This window comes from Callospermophilus lateralis, unplaced genomic scaffold (genome assembly GCF_048772815.1).
Source record: "Callospermophilus lateralis isolate mCalLat2 unplaced genomic scaffold, mCalLat2.hap1 Scaffold_349, whole genome shotgun sequence".
In the NCBI taxonomy this organism is placed as follows: Eukaryota; Metazoa; Chordata; class Mammalia; order Rodentia; family Sciuridae; genus Callospermophilus; species Callospermophilus lateralis.
In genome coordinates, this window is record NW_027513993.1 from 227,510 (window position 1) to 248,399 (window position 20,890).

The following is a 20,890-nucleotide window of genomic DNA, read 5'->3' on the forward strand; positions in this document are numbered from 1 at the left end:
CCTTCCATTTCCATGCAATTACCCTTCTCTCTCCCTTTCCCTCACACCTCTCATCCCTGTTTAATGTTAATCTTCTTCTCATGCTCTTCGTCCCTACTCTGTTCTTAGTTACTCTCCTTATATCAAAGAAGACATTTGGCATTTGTTTTTAAGGGATTGACTAGCTTCACTTAGCATAATCTGCTCTAATGCCTTCCATTTTCCTGCAAATTCTATGATTTTGTCATTTTTTAATGCAGAGTAATACTCCATTGTGTATATATGCCACATTTTTTTGTATCCATTCGTCTATTGAAGGACATCTAGGTTGGTTCCACAGTCTTGCTATTGTGAATTGTGCTGCTATGAAAATGGATGTAGCAGTGTTTTTATAATAACACAAAATTATTTTGTGTTATTATAAAAACAAGGTTACTATAAATTACAAAGTCCCAACAGGTATAATTCTACATACAAAGAGTGTCCCTATAGTGTGCTCTTTTTAGGTCTTTAGGGAATAGACCGAGTAGGGGAATAGCTGGGTCAAATGGTGGTTCCATCCCGAGCTTTCCAAGAAATCTCCATACTGCTTTCCAAATTGGCAGCACCAATTTGCAGTCCCACCAGCAATGTACAAATGAACACTTTTCCCCACATCCTCGCCAGCACTTGTTGTTGTTTGACTTCCTAATGGCTGCAAATCTTACTGTCCAATAGAGGACAGATTAAAACTAAAGTGTTTTATAAAATTATTATTGCTAAAGAGTATAACTAAAAGCATAATTTTGTCTAGGAAATTTGACTTTTGTCTCTCAGTATTTACAAGCATGAATAATTCCCAACTATTAAAAAATGGTCTAAAGATTCTTCAATGTCAGGCTAAAAGTTGTTGGCTGCTATCCAAGAAACCAGAAAAACCTGTTTAGAATGGGACCCCAAACTGGGGGACTCTCCCAAGGAGACCAATAAAGCTGCGTCTTTGGGAAGTTCCCCCAGGGAAAAATAAACCCCCTTCATTCGTCTATGTTACCTCAACTCTTTTCAGCTTTCATGAACAAGACCCCCTCAGGAAAAAGTTTAGAAAATATTTAAAATTCTATATTTCTTATATGCCTATGTTTATATGTTTTTCTGATTACCCTCTGCTTTATTCTGAGTCCAATTTTCAAGGGTTAACTCTCATTCTAATTGGTTTTAGAAAAATAAGCTACAAGGCTTTTTTTTGTCTGTTTGCTTTGTGTGGGTGCACCAGTGTACTGTCTGTCTATATGTGTATTGCCATGTCTACATATATTTGGTACAAAAAAATATTTTCATATGAGCTCATAAATTAAAATTTTAAAAAATGGATCCAAATACTTTTGATTAATATAATTTAAAAGATTCAATTTAAATTGGGAAAATAGATAAAAGTACAAATGTCTTCAAAGTTACTAATGCACAGTTTTGTTTCTAGATGTTTAAAGAGCTGTTAAAATGTTAATGTCTAAAAAGTGTCTGATATTCATTGTCTCTATGGTTTTTATTCAACAACAACAACAACAACAAAAGATTACTAATACTATTCAATGCACTTGTCTGATACATTGTTTTAAAAAAAAAGATATGTAAATTTCATCTGAAAGTATATAAGATTAATCATGGATCTGTTTGTTAAAGACATCTAATTGGTACAAAGTTAAAATGCTAACTGTTAAATATAATATCAAATACTCTTAATTCTTTAAATTCCATAAGGTAAAACATTTAAAGAATGTTGGTGTTTTCATAAATTGGTAAACATAAAGAAAGTTTAAAATTATTTTGTGTTATTATAAAAGCAAGGTTACTATAAATTACAAAGTCCCAACAGGTATTATTCTACATACAAAGAGTCAAGATTCTTCAATTGTATTTCAATTAAAGTACTGTAAGTAACAAATATTTCATATTATTAAAAGGGGTTAATTTATCTAAATTCAAAAAATACAAGGGTTATTTCAAGGTACAAAAAAAAGGACCAATGGGTTAAAAGATTATTTAAAAAGTTCTAAATATAAAAATATATTTATTGAAAAATCTTTATGTGGTAAAGTAAAATTAGAATACATCTAAGTTAACAACAAAAGGGTCTAATTAAGTAATATAAAGCTCTATAATAAAAGACAAATATTAAACAGTTTATATGTAACTAAGTTGGTTATATATATGTAACACAAATATTTAAAACTATTCAAGGTTGTTCCCTAAGGACAAATAATAATGTACTGATATATTTATATGTTAAATTGACAAAAACATCTAAAAATATTAATTTTTATTAATTAATTACATTATGTCTGTTAAGTTTTATCCCCTAGAACAAGTAATCTTGGAAAAATTAAGGTTTGTACATCTGTGGTTAAACAGCAACTGTTATTTTAAAGTATTGTCTTACTTTACAAAGTGTAGATTTTCCTTTAAAAGCTAACCTTGGTTAATATAAAAACATCAATAAAAGTGTGGTACATTTTTCTTTTTTACAGATTAAGTGTCTTCATATCTCTCAGGTATACAAGTCTTTAAGGTGAAAGGTTTAAGGAAACATTTTATCAAGGTGGTATTCTCCAAACTAAAATTATCTGTATTGGTAATTTAAACTTATAGAGATAATAGATTTTATTGGAGATTTATTTATATCAACTGATATTGTGCAACCAAATCTTATGTTACCTTTTACCCTAAATTTAAAAAGTAATGAGAGCCTAATCTATTTAAAGGTTAAATATTATAAAACATTCTGCCACTTTTCCACATTAAAAAAATGTTAAGTGTTCTCAGCCTTTCCTTAATTAATGTTTTAGAAGTATGTCATATTGTGCTAGCTAACATTCATAAAGAGTCACAAAACAGTATGTGTAAACTTTATACTACTAGATCTAAAAAGAGAAACAAAGATCAGCTTTAGCACTAAAACACTAAGATTTGTAAAAAGCCCTGCCTTACCTGAGATAAGGCTCTGCCTCCCACCTTACAGCATGTCAAAATAACTTCAAAGTAGGCCAGATTTTAGTTAATTTAAAGTTATATTCAAAGATTAATTTTATTACAAAAATTACTGTGATCTCTAATAAAAAATATAATGTGTAACTCAGCCACAGTTCAAAATTATATACAAGCTAAATATGTTTTTACTATTGTTAATTTCACTTTGTATTCTCATTATAACTAAAAAATGTGACCACTACACTAAGAGCAACCAAGAGACCTTTACTGTGACAGTGTCTGATTAACACAAAGAGAGAGAGAGAGAGAGAGAGAGAGAGAGAGAGAGAGAGAGAGAGAGAGAGAGAGAGAGGAACTGCAAAAGAGAGAAAAAAGGAGAATGAGAGAGAAAGTGAGAGAAAAGGAGAGAGCAAGAGAGAATGACCTGGCAAGAGAGAGTTTTTATAGTCAAAACCTAATGGACTCTCTGTATCTGCAAGATGCCTTGTTGGTGTACAGTGATTACATCATACAGTAGATGCTAAGGTGTCATCTTCTGCCTCAGGCAGATCTTCAGCATTATGTAAATTAATAAATAAAATAAGGATATTGTGTTATGTTAAAAATTAACTGAAAAGTTATAAAGATTAAAGTCAAAACCCAGCATTCTTACTTTAAATCTGATAAAACTGACTTGCTGAATGTTTAAGGCCAAACTTAAAAATTAAGGGTAAAATAAAAGAGCTGAAGAAACCAATATTCGGCTCTTGCCCTCTAAGTCAGCCTGAACCCAGGACAGGGGAAAAAGCTTTGCAAATTCGGGCAATATAACCTCCCAATAAGGGAGATTAATGAGACCAAGGGAGAACAGAAAGCCAATGAGTGTACATGCTTCAAAACATGAGGGTCATTTAAAAAGGAGATGTGCCTGATGCTTCCAAGGGAAGCCATATGGTCAGCAAGACCATCCTAATGCAGATGACAGTAACAGAGCTAAAATGCTGCCCACATGTTCCCCAAGAATGTCCACCAAGGAAACTCAGCTGACTCTTACCAATAGATAGGAACAAGGTCAGTTTGTCCAGCTTGGTCTTAAACACCTTGCAAAAACAGTTAAAACCAAAGCACAGCCATTCCTGGACATTTAAAAAGAAACAACAATTATTTTAATGTAACTTAAAATGTACACTAGTGTTAGCATCTCCCAAAATAAGAAAGACTGGAGGCAACACAGAAAAATTTTTAGGCAAAAATGCCTGATAACTACCAATAAAAAAAACTGCCAGAAGTTTTTAGTCAGTTCAAGGCCTACAGATCTTCCTAACTTCCTACCAGATAGATGTAATCAATATTTATTAATAAGATTATCTAGCCTTAATTTACAAAAGTATCTTTACTGAAAACAGTGTCATGTCAAAAAGGTATTTTTACAAAAATCAGATGACATTAACTAATTTAACTAAATGTTGTGTCTACATTCCTGATAATTCTGACAGTGTTAAAGATTTATGTTCCCTAAAAAAGTGCCTTATTAGTCTTTGGTAGGCCTTGTTATGGGGACATTTTCTCAGGTCTTCTGCCTCCTGATAAATAATTATTAATTTCTGTAATTTTCACGATATTCATGGACAGGTTCCAGATGCTACGACTGCTATTTTGTATTAATCTTACTTCAGCACTCATGTCTTTTTGTTTCTCTCATAGAAGTGCCCACCCATGGTGACTTTTCATCCTGTTCTTCCTGAACCAGATTTTAACCATGGACTCCTTGACCCACTCAGTTTCTAGAAAGGGACTCCAAACTGCTTGCCCACTGCACAACGCCCCCCTTTCAGCTATAAGTAGCAAGAACGGTCATCGCCCTTTTCCCTTACGGCAGTTGGAGGTCCCTAATATTAGAGGAAAAATTATGGTCAATATAGATGTTCACCAATGTGTCTAGCTCAGGAAGATGTACCTGGAAAACTGCTTCCAAGATCACCCTAGGTGATCTACCAAAAAGAGACACTTGCTTCTTCAAAACAACTTATAAGTGGAAAAACTCCCTATTCACCAAAGATTGTGTTTCCTGGGTCCCACTTTGAACTCCTTGACTAAATCTCCAAACTGTCAATAACTCTGAACTATGTAACCTACTATTTTGATGGAGAAAAGGGAAAAGAACACCTGGACTTATTAAAAGGCCAGACCCCACTGATTTATCAACATAGACTGGCTGCCCCCATTTTAGTTCCCTTCCTAACTGTTTTGGGAATAGCTGGATCTACTGCTTTAGGAACTGCAGGTCTTGTCACAAGCTCTAAAAATTTTAAGTCCCTCAGCCATCAAATAAATATAGATTTAGAAAATTAGAAAGGTCAATCTCCAAACTAGAGGTTTCACTAGACTCTCTGACAGAAGTAATCTTACAAAACAGATGAGGTCTAGATGGTCTCTTTCTGAAACAAGGAGGACATTGTATGGCTCCAGGAGAAACTTGTTTCTATGCAAACCATTCTGGGATAATAAAGGACAGTTGGGCGCTTGTGAGAAACAGGTTAAAGAAAAGAGATGAAGCACTAGAAGCTTCTGGCAATTGGATCCAAAACCTATTCTCATGGTCCCCTTGGTTGGCTATCATCATTTAAGCCAAAGTTAGGTCCCTAGTCCTTCTCCTGATTGGTATTATTGTAAGACCCTGCCTCTTACAAAAGAATGTAGATGAGGTAAGACTTATGGTCTTGTGAGCCCAGTATAGTCCTTTAGACACAGAAGGAAAAAAAATCTGAGGCCTATGATGTGCAAGATTGACATCAAACCTACTAAAACCAGTGGGGAATGTGATAGTAGGAACAAATGTGACTCCATTTTGTTTTATGACTTCATCCTGTAAAACAACCATGCCAAGTAGAAGAGTCATGACTGGAGCAAGATGTTCTTTTCTTTTTGCTATAGAAACCTTTAAGAACACGGAACTAACTAATGGGGTATTGTTTCTATAGCTAGGGTAACGGGGCTCTGTTTCTGTAACTGGGGTGACTGGGCTAACTGTGATTGGTTAGACTTCCCTCCACTTGATTGCAGTTTCCCGCTTCTGTAACCTGGCTTGCTTGCATTGGCTAGACCCCCTGAACTTCCCTTTTGCAGTTTTCAGGCTTATAAGGAGTGCCCTTGCAATTGTGCGGGCTGATCAGGGGAAAAGCTTTATGTTCTGGTCAGCCGCCACTGGTGTGCTTCAATAAAGGCTTGATTCGATTATATGTGAGTGGTCTGGAAGTCAGTTTATGAGACCCTGGGACGAAGCTTTAAATATAACAGAAGAAATAGCAAATAAATAAGGTGAAATGAAATGGACCAAAGGAAGTTAGAGCATTCATATATTTCTGGACATATTGTGACATGCCAGAAATTACAACAACCTGGAGGTTGAGGATGAAAGATCAAAACTGAAGCTTAGTGTAGCAACTTAGTGAGAGACTGTCTCAAAAAAATAAATAAAAGGTCTAGAATATATCTTAATTGTAGAATACCACTGTACCAAAAAAAAAAAAATCAAAATTCCAAATGAAGTATACTTTACCCTGAAGCCAATGAATACTTAGGAGTTTTAAGAAAATTGTGTGTATGTTGGTTTGGGTCGCTATGAGATGGCTCAGTATTCTTAGAGTTTCATATAAAGAAAATTATCTAAAGAATACCAACCTGTTTTTTTAACAAATATCATGTTCTGACCCCTGAATGTAAAAGTGTTCATTTAATATTATTTTATGTAAAACAATGGGAATATTAAGAATAAGTGTCTGAATCAGCATATTTAAAATAGTGAGGATCTTCTAAATCTTATTGAGAAAGAGGTTCTTCTATGGCAGAACATAAAAATTGGAGGTAATATCTTCAACCACTTATTTTCAAAAATGTCCTGTATTGTGTCCCATTTTCCTCTGACATTTTTTTAGATTCTATGCAAGGATTCAATTGTCAACTTCCAGATTTATATAATTTATAACAAGCTGGTATACAAGTGTGTTCTTTTTTATCAGAATAAGTAACTTGAGTGAGTAAATGTAGAGACCCCTAATTTATAGGAAATTAATTATAAATATGAATATTGTTCTATTCTGGGGCTTGAAACTGGTACATAAGTTAGTAAAATTTGATAGTAGTGAACACCAAACTTGTGGGATCTGTACTAGATGGTATCAGAACCGAATTATTGGATTACTAGTTGTTGAAATATTGGTTGTTGTTCAAGTTTGCACATTTGGTATCAAAAGTGGTTGCACAGTCAGGAAACGTTGCACAAACTTGTAATCATTGTGATGTGGAAAAATTAGGTAGGAAGAAAGTAAATATGATTCAAGACTCAGTAATTTAGTGACCCTAAGCAACATTGTAAGCCCATTTGTCACAATTAAAAAACATCAAATTTTTTTGAAATGCGTTTCAGGTGTAGAATGCCGCTGGATTAAATCTCTAATTATAAAAAATGCTGTTTCAGAAGAAAGACATCACAGATCTGAATGTTAAACTAACTTCATGTATGTGTTTGTTCACTAGTGATAACTGAGACCCTGGTAAAAGGAGTATTTCCAAGCTATCAGAGAGGCATTTAGGGTGCCAGAGCCTTTCCGAATTTTTTTCTTAATGGCTTAGTATTTTTTCACTTTCTACTTTGAACTGAGCCAAGTGAGGATTCAGTTTCACAGTGAGAGTGGTTTTATGAATCTGGGAATGTTAAACCTGATGTGTCAGTTTCCTTATGAACTGAGAGATTACCAGTCTATTCACTTAATTTGCATTTTTTTTTTGTTATAACTTTGTGCCATGTGATTCAAGTTGATCCAAGTACCTAAGTGTTTTGTAATAATTTGCTAGTTAAAATTTCTATTCTTTTGTCTTAGAAGTGAGTTGTGATGTTGTAAAAGTAATTTTTTAAATACACTGTAGATTTATGTTATATTTAAATAATGAGAAGATAGACAACTTTGGAGATAAACATTCAAATAATTATGTGGACTGTTGAAAGTTTTGGTGTGTCTTTAGTGATATCTTATGTCTTCAACACACTAAGGTAACCACCATTATTTGATTATTGTTATTACTTATAATTTTGTTATGCATATCTCAAGTATCATTGCTTTGTTTGGTTGTGCTTTTTTGAAAATTCAATAACTAATTGCAACTATTACTTATCCTTTGGAATTATGTTGGATTTTTTTCCCACTTTTTGTGCTTCAGTGTTTTGCTTCACATGTGCTGCTCCCTGGGTTTCATTATAACAAAATTAGCCACCAATTTTACTTCTTATAATAAATTATTGGGGTTGGAGATATAGCTCAGTTGGTAGAATGCTTGCCTTTCATGCAAAAAGCCTTGGGTTTAGCACCACAAAAAAAAAAGTATCTTACTGAATGGTTGACATCACTACCATATATGAAAGCCACCTCTTCTAACTCTCATTAATATTTGTATGAAATTAAGTACTATGTCATTAATCATATGGTTTATGTAATATGTATTTCTTTATTTTTATTTCAGGAGCCATTGAAATTAAAAGATGTGATCATTGAATTTTCGGAAGAGGAATGGAAATTCCTGGACCCCTCTCAGCAGACTTTGTATGGAGATGTGATATTAGAGATCTGTAAAAACCTACTCTTTATTGGTGAGTCTAAATTTCATTCAGAATTTTTAATTGAAAACCAATATTTATTTTTTTAACTTTATAGAGTATCTTATGGTAGCTTCTATTCTGCATTAAAAAGTTTGTATCTTGTTTTTAGTACAAAGATTGGGCATTTGTTTATGTGGAAAAGAAAATTTTAATTTTTTTTTCTTTTTATGTTTAACCTATCTTTTCTAAGTAGTGCTCACAATGTAGAGAACGAAAATGATTTCAAAGTATTTTAGTGTCTTTGTCTAGACAAAAAATATTTGAGAAAATAATTTTGTAGACTCTTATAGGATATTTACTCTTTCTTTTTTTACTAATGAGGGTAACACTAAAAAGACTTCTTTAGTTACCAAGAAAATAACAAAACATGACATATTCCATCAAAAGTGTATTGATGTCTCTATGTAATCTTTGGTCACCACGTGGTCTCCAATGAAATAACCTTGAGATTCGAAGAGAAGTGACAGTAGACATGTCAAGTTGGGTAGAAATCAATGAAGCAAAGAATACAAATAAGAGGTCCAAAATTAAAGAGAAATTCACATTTAAAATGTTAATTGATTAGCTAAAATCTGACAGAAAATATTTTTTTCAAGCCTAGCTTTGTTTCAGTTGTAATCATTAAAGATCATTTCATGGTCTCTATTTACCATGCATATCAGTTATTTAAGCTCCCTCTTGTTCTTCAGTGATCTCCCTACATTTAAATAAACAAAATATTGTAGGAAAATCAAAAGAAGAGGGGCTGGGGATGTGGCTCAAGTGGTAGCTCGGTTTCCTGGCAGGCATGCACCCTGGGTTCGATCTTCAGCACCACATACAAACAAAGATGTTGTTTCCACCAAAAAAAAAATAATAATTCATTCTCTCTCTCTCTCTCTCTCTCTCTCTCTCTCTCTCTCTCTCTCTCTCTCTCTCCCACTTTCTCTTTTTTAAAAAAAGAAAATCAACAGAAGACACAGACAAGTGACAGAAAATGTGGCATAGTGACAGAGAGGCCAAACTGCCAAGCTTTATTTAAATCAATAGGTTAATTTAGGTCATTGGCATCACTAGTACATACTGTTTACTTTATTTCTAGCAGATTTCAAATTTAACAACATTATGCAGCTTATTTCTCAGTTATATACTAAGTTGCAATGTGCAGTGTTAGGAGTTTTGTGTAGCTCTCAAGAAAGTCCATTGTATAAAGTTACTATTTTATGGACAGGTTTAGACTCAGTGAACCATTGTGCTTGTCTAAAAAGAGAGTTTTTTTTTTTATTCCGAGGAGTTGTGTGCCAGAGATTATGTTTCAGGCTGAAAACACTTTTGTGCAGAGCCTTTTCAAGCAGGGCACTGCCATAGCAGCTTTACATTGCACATGTATTTAATTACTTGACTAGTTCCTAGGGAAAATTGCAGGGCATTCTAAGGCAGGGAAACAAAGAATTGTCACCCCTACAAATTATTCCACAATGACTGTGAGGATATGCATTACCTGGCATTTATTTGCATTTGGAGACTCCCTAGAAAATCTGCTTATTTCCAAATATCTCTAGGCAAACCATTGTAAGATATTAATATTACAGGAGAGTTTCTTTAATATAATTTAAATATTTATTCATTCAAATTTTTCTCATCAGAACTTTATATGAATGCTTATATTGAATATTCTGTAAAGTTTTTTTTTACCATATAATGAATAGCAGTATTTCACAATACCTGCTCCTAGTGATTATGTACATATAGCTGATCAATGCGGTTTAAAGAAGAATTTTCAGGGCTGGGTCTGTAGTTTAGTGGCAGAGGGCTTGCCTCACACATGTAGGGCATTGTGTTTTATCTTTAGCACTACATAAAAATAAATGGATGAAATAAATGCATTCTATCCATCTATAGCTACAAAAAATTAAAAGAAATATTTCTATTGTATTACAATTATTCATAATATTGTAGGTAAAATTTCTCTAATTCTTGTATCTTTTTTGACTCTCACACTTTAGAGAGCTTCAGTGTTGTTCATTATGTTTTCTCACATTAATGATACTGTTTTTGTTTTTATATCTATATGTAATAATTGAATAGAAATTATCATGACTTTTCACTTTGGACAACATTAGGTAAAATTAAACTGCATGTGACCCATATGCCAATTTTCAATCAAGTTTTCTATGCTTTTACTTACAAGTATAAATATTACCCCTGTTTTATATATGATTGTATATTGTCTTGATTATTTACTCTGTTTTTGTGCTTAATCATGTAATGTATCCAAATTTTGTTATATATATAAACACACACACACATACATACGTACACATACATACATACATACAAACACACACATACACATACACATACAGCAGATTGAACACAGAGGTTCTTGTAATATTGAGCTACGTCATCACCCCCTTTTGACTCTTAGTTTGAAATAGACTCTTGCTAAGTGGCAAAAGTTGGAATAGTATTTCCATGTTTCAGCCTTCCAAGTAGCTAGAATTAATGGCATATTCAACATCTCTACATATATAAATCTGTTCTTTTGTCTAGGAGTAAGACTTTAGCTTTTTAAAGGTACCATAAAGATGTTTACAATTCTTTTATCTTTTATATATTTGTCAAATATGTAATTGTGGTCAAAACTGTATATCTTTGCTGAACTTATTATCTTACATATTTTAAATATACTGGTCAGTTCTGTTCATTCAAAATTTTTTGTAACTTTTTTTTTCTAGAGAATTTGTATCACATTTTTTCTTCAAACAAGTTCTCTTTTTCCTTACTTTTTCATCCCTAATACCATTCCTTTTGGTTTTCATATTTGGCTATTGTAGATATCTCTCAGAAGTAGAATTAACTGGTATTTCTTTTTTTGGGGGGGGTGTGAATTACTCTTTTACTTAACATATTCTCCTAAATGTTGATCATTGTAGATATTATATAATTTATTATCTTTGAAAAGATTTCTAACGTTTTCATTCAAAATTGCCTTCTTGTAGCCATTTGAAATGATATTTGATTGGCTTGCCATATTGATCTCTTTTGAATGTTGTTTAATGAGAATATGTCTGTAAATATATTTTGACTTGACCATCAAGTTGAGGGCTAATTGATATACTTTCAATTTTATTACTCCTGGCTTTCTCATTTAACCTCATTCCATTGAATATTGTAGCTTTTATTATTTTATATCAGGAAGCATTATTAATTTTTTATGTGTAGTTATGGATGCACCAAGAATATTCTAAAGAATTGTTCAAATAACTTATTTTGTTTACACAAAAATAATATTGATTGTTTGGTGTTACATATACTTCTTAGATTTCGGGGGATGCTACTGGCACTTATTTTTTAGAACAGGTGCTTAACCACTGAGCAACATCAATAGCTCTTTTTGGGGAAGGGTACTGGGGATTGACCTCAGGGGCACTTGTCCACTGAGCTACATCTCAAGTACCATTTTTTATTTTACATAGAATCATGGTCTTCTTGATTTGCTTATCACCTTTCTGTTGATGAGGCTGGCTTTGAACTCACAATCCTGTTGTTTCAGACTCCCAAGCTGCTTGAATTACAGGTGTATATTACTGTGCCTAGCTGGTAGCTATTTTTATATTTTGTTTTGTGATAGTGACTAGGTAAGTTGCTTAGGGCCTTGCTTAATTGCTGAATTTGGCTTTAAACTCATATTCATAAATTTTGAATATCACTTTCACTTTTTCCTTCCAACTTATTATTTTATGTTACAAAGCAATTTCAATATTTTAATATCTTTAACTTTTTTGTATTTTTAACCTGATCTCTTTGGAAAAATATTCCATACACTATAAAGAAGATTGCCTCTGTAAACCTAATTAGTTTTTAATGTTTTCTGAGGTTTTTTCATTCTCTGGGTCCTAATGCAATCATATTTTTTTTATTTGCATCAACTGGGGATTGATGTATCCTACTATTATTGTGTTGTTTTTTATGCTGTTGAATTTTTTTCTCTGATTTCTTTCTAGAATTGTTTTTCTGTGATTTCTTTCTATAAAAATATTATTTGAGTTATAAATGTTTCTACTATGATTGTATTCCAGTGATTAGTCATATTTATCTTTGTATGATATTCTACTTTGTATCTCATTTATATAATTATTATCACCTTTGCAATTTTGAATGTAATATTATATCATTTTGTTTTTAGTCTTTTTGTTACCTTATATCTTAAGAGAACTTTATGTAGATTTGCATCTGACATAGTTAATATATTTTTATTTTATTTTAATATATTCTTTTAATCACATTGTTTTCTGATTACTTGTTTTCAAATTAGGTTATTTCTACATAAATTACTGATGAGAAAGAACTTATTTCTCTAGATTTCAAATTTTGTTGATATTAATAAATTTATCTACTATAAAAAACTGCCTTAATTTGTATTTCATAAATTTTATGATGATTTTTTTTATTTTGCGTGGGTTGAATATACTCTTTATTGTGTGAGCTATTATTTTCATTGGTATTTTTCTATTCAAAATTGGTTCAACTAGATCATTATAGTCATTTTGTAAAATATTTGGAATTTCAAAGTAAAGAAAAAAAGGTGATGTGCAATGATATATAAATATAATTCCATATAACTGGAAAGCTGAGACAGTGGAATGCCAGTTTAAAATAAATTTCAGCATCTTTTTGATAAACTATCATTAAAAAAGTATTTAGATATAGATATAGAAATATAGAAATAGATATATAGAAATACAGAAATGCCTGTGGATCTAGTTTGGTGATAGAATACCCCTGTATTCTCTTATGAAATAATCCCCCCAACGACAAAAATATAAATAAACAAATAAGAGATACACATTTCCTGAATATTTGAGTCACAGGTGGAGTCTGAATATGTTGAAGTTAAGGGCTATGATTTGAAATTGTTGTAGTAATGTTAGTCAGTTTGCATTTTGTCCTCATCTGTGGTGGTATAATTTCTTATGGTAATTTTCAAAATTCTCAAATCTTTTGTCATCATGTTGTAATAAAATCTATATATTTTTTGAGTAATAATGGCCTTGAATCATACTTTTCTCTTGCTATTCCCCCCCACTTTGATAAAGTTCTATATAATTGCAGAGTTACTCACCATAGTAAGTGAAATAACTTCCTATTATTTTTTTTTTTAGGTATGACTTCTAATCAAAACCAAGAATTTTCAGGAGAGCAAGAAATAAAATATTTTTTGCAAAACTTGAAAAAGCAAAGGTATGGAAAGCAGGACAGTTAAAACTTGGTTTTAAACAAGAAATTTAAATTGAAAGAGAGGGAAGTTCAGAAAATTTGTCTGAATGAGTGGGAAAAAAACATGAAAATTATTTATTCATAAAATTACAAGTTCATCAGTTTATATTATTACAAACATCTAAAAAGACTGACTGCTCAACTAGTGCCATTCAGTTTTTATTTGGTTAAACTTTAAATTACATTCTTGTAATTCTAAAATATTTACTACTCAGTATTTTGTGTAAAACCACTTGCAATACACAAAATTTTAAATTGCCAAAATATGTATCAAATTATATTTACACAATGTTTACAGGGCATTATGAAGCTGTATCTTAAAAATATCTTTAGAAAAATAAAGACTAAACCTGTTTGCTCAGCTTTTATATAGGATTAGAATAGAAATAGGCATTATAATGAAAAACTCAAAAAGTTATAAAATGCTTATTATCATTTACATTTTTAAAAGTTTTGATGATCTCTACATAAGTGCAGGTTAGAGAAAAGTGTACAGATCATTAATTTAAAGTTGCAGCATTCTAATCTGTCTTTTTTATAAAGTAATAAGAACGAGATTTTCTACACAGTATAGACAAATTGTCTTTTAATTTAAACACATGTGTAGTATTTCTACTTAAAGAAAAGAAAAACATGCAGATTAAGAAATGCTGCAACAAGCCTTACTAAGACATTTGTGCTGAAAAGAACAATTCAGTAATTAAATGTGTTTACAGTGAAAGTTTGGTAGGTATTGCTTTTTATTTATTTATTTATTTATTTAAAGAGTAAGAGAGAGTGAGAAAGAGGGAGAGAGAAAGAGAGAATTTTAATATTTATTTTTTAGTATTTGGCGGACACAACATCTTTGTCTGTATGTGGTGCTGAGGATCGAACCCGGGCCGCACGCATGCCAGGTGAGCGCGCTACCACTTGAGCCACATCCCCAGCCCCATGTATTGCTTTTTAAATGCAATAATAATTAAGCAAAAAAGGAGAGGAGAAGCAGTTGAATCTTTCTAAAACCCATCAAATAAGCAAAGAGCTAATCTGTCATGTATGACAATCGAAACACAGAAAAGTCTCAGAAACTTTTAGCACAGTCTCCCAGAAAACCCACAGCCCAAATGGCTTGCAGGAATGCAAAACACCCCAAAAGCAGACATGAGGGTCTTGTGAGAATTGTGAAAGTCTTCTGACACTTTTCTGGGATTGTGCTAAGAGGTATAAAACATGCCTGGAATAGAAGTAGTAGGGATGGTGTGGGCCAAATTAAGAACAATGAAGGGCTTAAGCTAATAATTGTATAACCCTCTGAGAAAAGTAAAGCAGCCACAGTGGTGATTTAAGACAACCTTTGAATGAGGAATGGCTTACAATTAAACTTCTCCTCTGTAAGAAATAGAAGATCTATAATGTCTTTGTCATTTCATGATTCTGTCTACCATTGCAGAAGCCCACTTCTGTACAACCTTCTCCCTGAAACCTGATAGTTTGAATCAAAGGTACTTGTAAATATTTATTTATAATTTTAATTCAACTTGAAGCAGTCTTTGTGTAGTTACCAATGTATTTATGGCTCATAAGTTAGCATAATTAGGCCTGGGGATGTGGCTCAAGCGGTAGCATGCTTGCCTGGCATACGTGTAGCCTGGGTTCAATCCTCAGCACCACATACAAACAAAGATGGTGTGTCCGCCGAAAAACTAAAAAAAATAAATATTAAAACACTCTCTCTCTCTATCTCTCTCTCTCTCTCAAAAAAAAAAAGTTAGCATAATTACTCCATGTCATGGGACATCAAGCATCCCACCTGAGTAATTTGTTTTTTGGATGGTGATGAGCCATCTGAAAAAAAAAATAAGTATCTGAAATAATTAGTAAAGGAATATAAGACCTGGCAAGAACTTATGTTAAAAGAGGTAAAACATCTTATAGATTCTCTAGACCACATAAGTTCTGAAAAACAATTGCTAGATAATTTTTCAAGTTCTTTATTTAAGGGAGTGTGCATCAAAATAGGAATAAGATTTCAACAGGAAGAATCTTTCTTGAGACAGGTTGATTGGCATTCTGACATGTCTCACCCATCTCTGTGATGCTAAGTGGCTATATGGCTCCAATGGTTGATACCATCTCCAGTGCCATGCTGAATTTAGACAAAACTAGGTAGTATATAACATGTACTGGATAGTCTCAACCCAGCTGGATTTCATCTGTGAGTTCAGAGATACCAGACTTTTTTTCCCTAAAGACTTCCATGCTTTTTTAAAAATTTAATGCACAGTTTATAGATATCTTTCAGGAGCTCTATCTGACATGCACTGCTTCATCTTTCATATCAACAGGTATTTTGACCAGACTCCTAGTGAATATCCCAAAAGATCTATGCATTTTTGTGATTTGGGGTGGAAAGGGAAAAATTTTCCAAGTGTGAGAAACAGAGACTTCCTGGATACTATACATGTCCCTAGTGAACTAAATCCTGTTGCTATTAGATTTTTCTGAGGCCCTAAGACTACTTATCTGTGCATCTAAAGGAATATGTTTTTGACAAATCAAAAGTATTCTCTAACTTATTTCAATGAGCTTGTTACAAAGAAAGAATTTTTAAAACACCCTCAGTGATAGATATTTTGCTGGAAAGTTGAGCAGCCCAGCTCAGATGAAGTTTGTTTTTTGGCTTAATGAAGAATACTCTGACACATCAGGACAATGATTATGTCCCAGTGCCTGCAGGATTCCCCACAAATTAAAACTAGACAATAGTGTGTTGGAGGCAAGGTGGATCTGTAGGGACGTGGGACATTGACTAAGCTGGAGAGAGACAACAACACATATGGCAGTCACATTTGAGGACCTGTGGGTGCTTGTGAATATATTTGAACAGCATTTGTAATTATACCATTCCTCTAAAAAATAAAAAATTTGCAATGGAGTTTATTTCATGCTATAGTTAGTCACTGGAATAATTTAAAATTCACCATTGAGTAAATATCCACAAAGATTTCTTTAGATAATTTAGTTTAAAAAGAAGGAGAAGGAGAAGGAAAAGAAGAAATTTCTGAGTTTTAGTAGTCTCCCTGATAATTACTTTACAAATATGATGAAATGAACAGTTTCTCCTTCTGGCAATGCATGGAATAATAATGAATGTGGGAGTAATTGTACTTTCCTAATATTGCTTTATTTAAAAGTAGAAAGAATTTTAAAAACACCCTCAGTGATACTCAAAGAGAACTATATTTATGATAAATCTTTTAGGACCTGTAGACTGCCTCTACCCTAGGTAATTCACAGCATAATAGATTTGGTGTAAAACAATGTAAATTCTGTGAAAGTCATTAAAATTGTCTTCTTTTTTAAATCCTAGAAATCACCCATGTGATCATTTAAAAGAGCTTTACAATGAAAAAAGTAAAAAGTTTTTAATCCATACCCAAAATTTATTTATCCAACCTTTTATAATCAAGAGACAAATTACAGCTATAAGTCATGTGAAAGCATTTTTAATAAAACTACAAGAATTCCTGAACTCCAGAGAATTAATATTTGTGGGAAGCTCTACAAGTTAAAAAAATATGTAAAAGCATTTAAAAATAACTCAATTCTTTATCAGAGCAGTGATAAATCCTCCATAAGTAAAGAATGTGAAAAATATTTTACTCAAATTCTATGTTACTAAAAACAATAGTCTTTACAATGGAGATAAACCTTACAAATTGAAGAAATGTGAAAATGTCTTTAAGTGTTGCTCAAACCTCTTTAAACACTACAGTAATCATACTGGAGAGAAAATCTGGAAACGTTAAGAAAGTGTCAAAGCTTTTAATAAAAAATTACACCTTCCTGAACAGCAGAAAATTTATACTGGCCAAAAGCCATACAAATGTAAAGAATGTAAAAAAACTTTTGATCGAAAATCATGCCTTATTCAACATCAGAAGATTCATACTGGACAAAAGCCATACAAATGTGAAGAATGTAAAAAAGCTTTCAATCAAAAATCATGCCTTATTCGACATCAGAAGATTCATACTGGAGAAAAGCCATACAAATGTAAAGAATGTAAAAAAGCTTTTAATCAAAAATCATGCCTTATTCGACACCAGAAAATTCATTCTGGAGAAAAGCCATACAAATGTAAAGAATGTGAAAAGGCTTTTAATCGAAATTCACACCTGACTGAACACCAGAGACTTCATACTGGAGAAAAGCCTTACAAATGTAAAGAATGTGGCAATGCTTTTAATCGAAAATCACACCTTACTGAACACCAAAGACTTCATATTGGAGAAAAGCCATACAAATGTAAAGAATGTGGCAAAGCTTTTAATCAAAAATCTCGCCTTACTCAACACCAGAGAATTCATACTGGAGAAAAGCCATACAAATGTAAAGAATGTGGCAAAGCTTTTAATACAAAATCCTGTCTTACTCAACACCAGACAATCCATACAGGAGAAAAGCCATACAAATGTAAAGAATGTGGCAAAGCTTTTAATCAAAAATCACACCTTACTCGACACCAGAGACTTCATACTGGAGAAATGCCATACAAATGTAAAGAATGTTGCAAAGCTTTTACTCAAAAATCTTGCCTTACTCAACACCAGAGAATTCATACTGGAGAAAAGCCATACAAGTGTAAAGAATGTGGCAAAGCTTTTAATAAAAAATCATGCCTTACTCAACACCAGAGAATTCATACAGGAGAAAAGCCATACAAATGTAAAGAATGTGGCAAAGCTTTTAATCGAAAATCGCACCTTACTCAACACCAGAGACTTCATACTGGAGAAATGCCATACAAATGTAAAGAATGTTGCAAAGCTTTGAATCAAAAATCATGCCTTTCTCAACACCAGAGAATTGATACTGGGAGAAACCATACAAATATCTGTAACGTAGCAAATCTTCTAATTGAAGGTCACTCCTTAGTCAACACCAGAGGCTTCATATCAGAGAAAACCATAGAAATTTGGAGAATGTGGGAAAGCTTTTAATCAAATATCGTAACTTATTTGACACCAGAGAATTAATACTAGGAAAAAGTCATATAAGTTTAAAGAATATGGCAAAGCTCTTTATCAAAGATCACACATTTCTGAACACCAGAGAATTCATACTGGGGAGAAACCATACAAATGCAAAGAATATGGCAAAGCTATCTATTAGGAAAAGTATTGTTGTTCACCAAATATTCATACTGGATAAGAGCCATGTAAATGTTAAGAATGTGGCAAATTTTCAGTATGCTTCAAGTGTTAACAAGAAACAGATCATTCATACTTGCAACAATTCTCACAAATACATAGACTGTAAAAGTCATTTCCTGTAAGATGAAACCTCATTGGTCACCAGAAAGTTCATACTGGAAAGAAAAATTACCATTGCCCAGAGATAGCTCTGCAGCACTGACTCCATAAAATTCTGACCCTTGCCCTTCTGGCCATTACTCATTAGCCCATGGAAGTGGGCAGGAAGCATGACTGGATGATCTGGTTTCTTTCCTTCTGTGGACCTCTCTAGGTTCAATTGTCATTTCCTCAGTTTCTCTGTATTGATTGAATTCAAATCATCTTTTTTTTCAAAAGCTATATTTGGACTTAGAGGCCTACTTGTACCAAACCAACTCATTAATAAAATTATCTTATGCCTGAATTCTATGATCACATCAATATTTTTTCCATAATCTCAGCTGGACACAATGGTCCTATGTCAATGTCTTATTTATTTATTTTATTTTATTTTCAGGGTATACCAAGGATTAAATTCAGGTGCACTCATCGACTAAGTCACATCCAAGCCCTATTTTGTATTTATTTAGAGACACAATTTCACTGAGTTGCTTAGGGTATCACTTTTACTACTAAGACTGAATTTATCTTGTGGTTCTCCTGCCTCAGCCTCCTGCACTACTTGGATGCAAGGCATGCATCCCTCAACCCAGAAATGATTGTCTTTTGCTTTATAGTTAATTAAAAAATTTTACTCAGGGTTTCATGTCCATAAAAAGCATTCAAAAGATGGTTTTGTCACACTTCAGGCATCAGATTCTGGCTTTTAAAATGTCCTGCATGATACAACTTAGTTTTCTACATCAAATGCAGAGTTCAAAAGTTTGAAACCAGATGGTGGAGAAACAAAGATATTAAACAGCAAAATGCAACACATGGCGTGGTTAAATCCACACATGTAGTGGCTATAAATGCTCACACTATATAGACATCAAGAGGCCTGTCCATGACCTCTGAGAGTCCTGAGACTCCATTCAGACTTTGAGCCCCTGAGCCTTCAAAGGGTCTGCACAAATGAGAGTGAAGCATACTACCTTTTCCCACCCTTAAACATACTATTGCATTTACTAGACACACCAGAGGAAGAACTGTGTGTCTTTGTACCAAAGTGTGGCTCTACTTGCATATATATGACATCTGTTTTAGAGAACACTGATGTTCTTTAAAACAGATGTCATATATACCTAATGAAACATAGTTGCCCTTTTTTTCTCTTAATAGAAAACCACAGCCCTGCACATTTTTAAAACAATTTTGTTACAGTTGAAAAAAAAAATAAGAATGGTTAAATAATTGTGTCAATGAAAAGCATTTGAACTGATGAGTCCATCCTTCCAGTAGAACTTACAAGGATACAGTTGTGTCACCCAGGAAAAGGCAGGTCTGTCCCAAGCCACACTGTGAAATCTCAGAGAGTTACATATTTTCCTGGACCCATCCTCAGTTCTTCAAGTTGCTTCAACCAAGTAATGATGTATTTAACGGTTAATAAAGTATAAGCAAATCTCTTCTACTGCAGTACTTCAGGTTATTTCAGTATTCTGGAAGACTCAAACTTCAGCTGGGCACACTGGTACACACTTTTCATCCAAGCAGCAGGGGAGTTCAAGGAAGGAGAATCACAGTTCCAAAACCAGCCTCAGCAATTTCACATGAATCTAAACAACTTAGGAAGATCCTAACTATAAATAAAAAGATTTGGGAATGTGGCTTAGTGGTAGAGAGCACTTTGGTTTGATCCCTAGTACAAAAAAAAAGACAAAGAGGCTCAGGTTTT

At 32.9% G+C, this 20,890-nt stretch overlaps 1 pseudogene; it reads left to right on the forward strand.

Annotated features, from left to right (window-relative positions):
• The window catches only part of LOC143640586 (uncharacterized), a 56,284-nt pseudogene extending 37,465 nt beyond the window's left edge, over positions 1 to 18,819 (forward strand).
• The last annotated feature ends 2,071 nt before the right edge of the window (positions 18,820 to 20,890 follow it).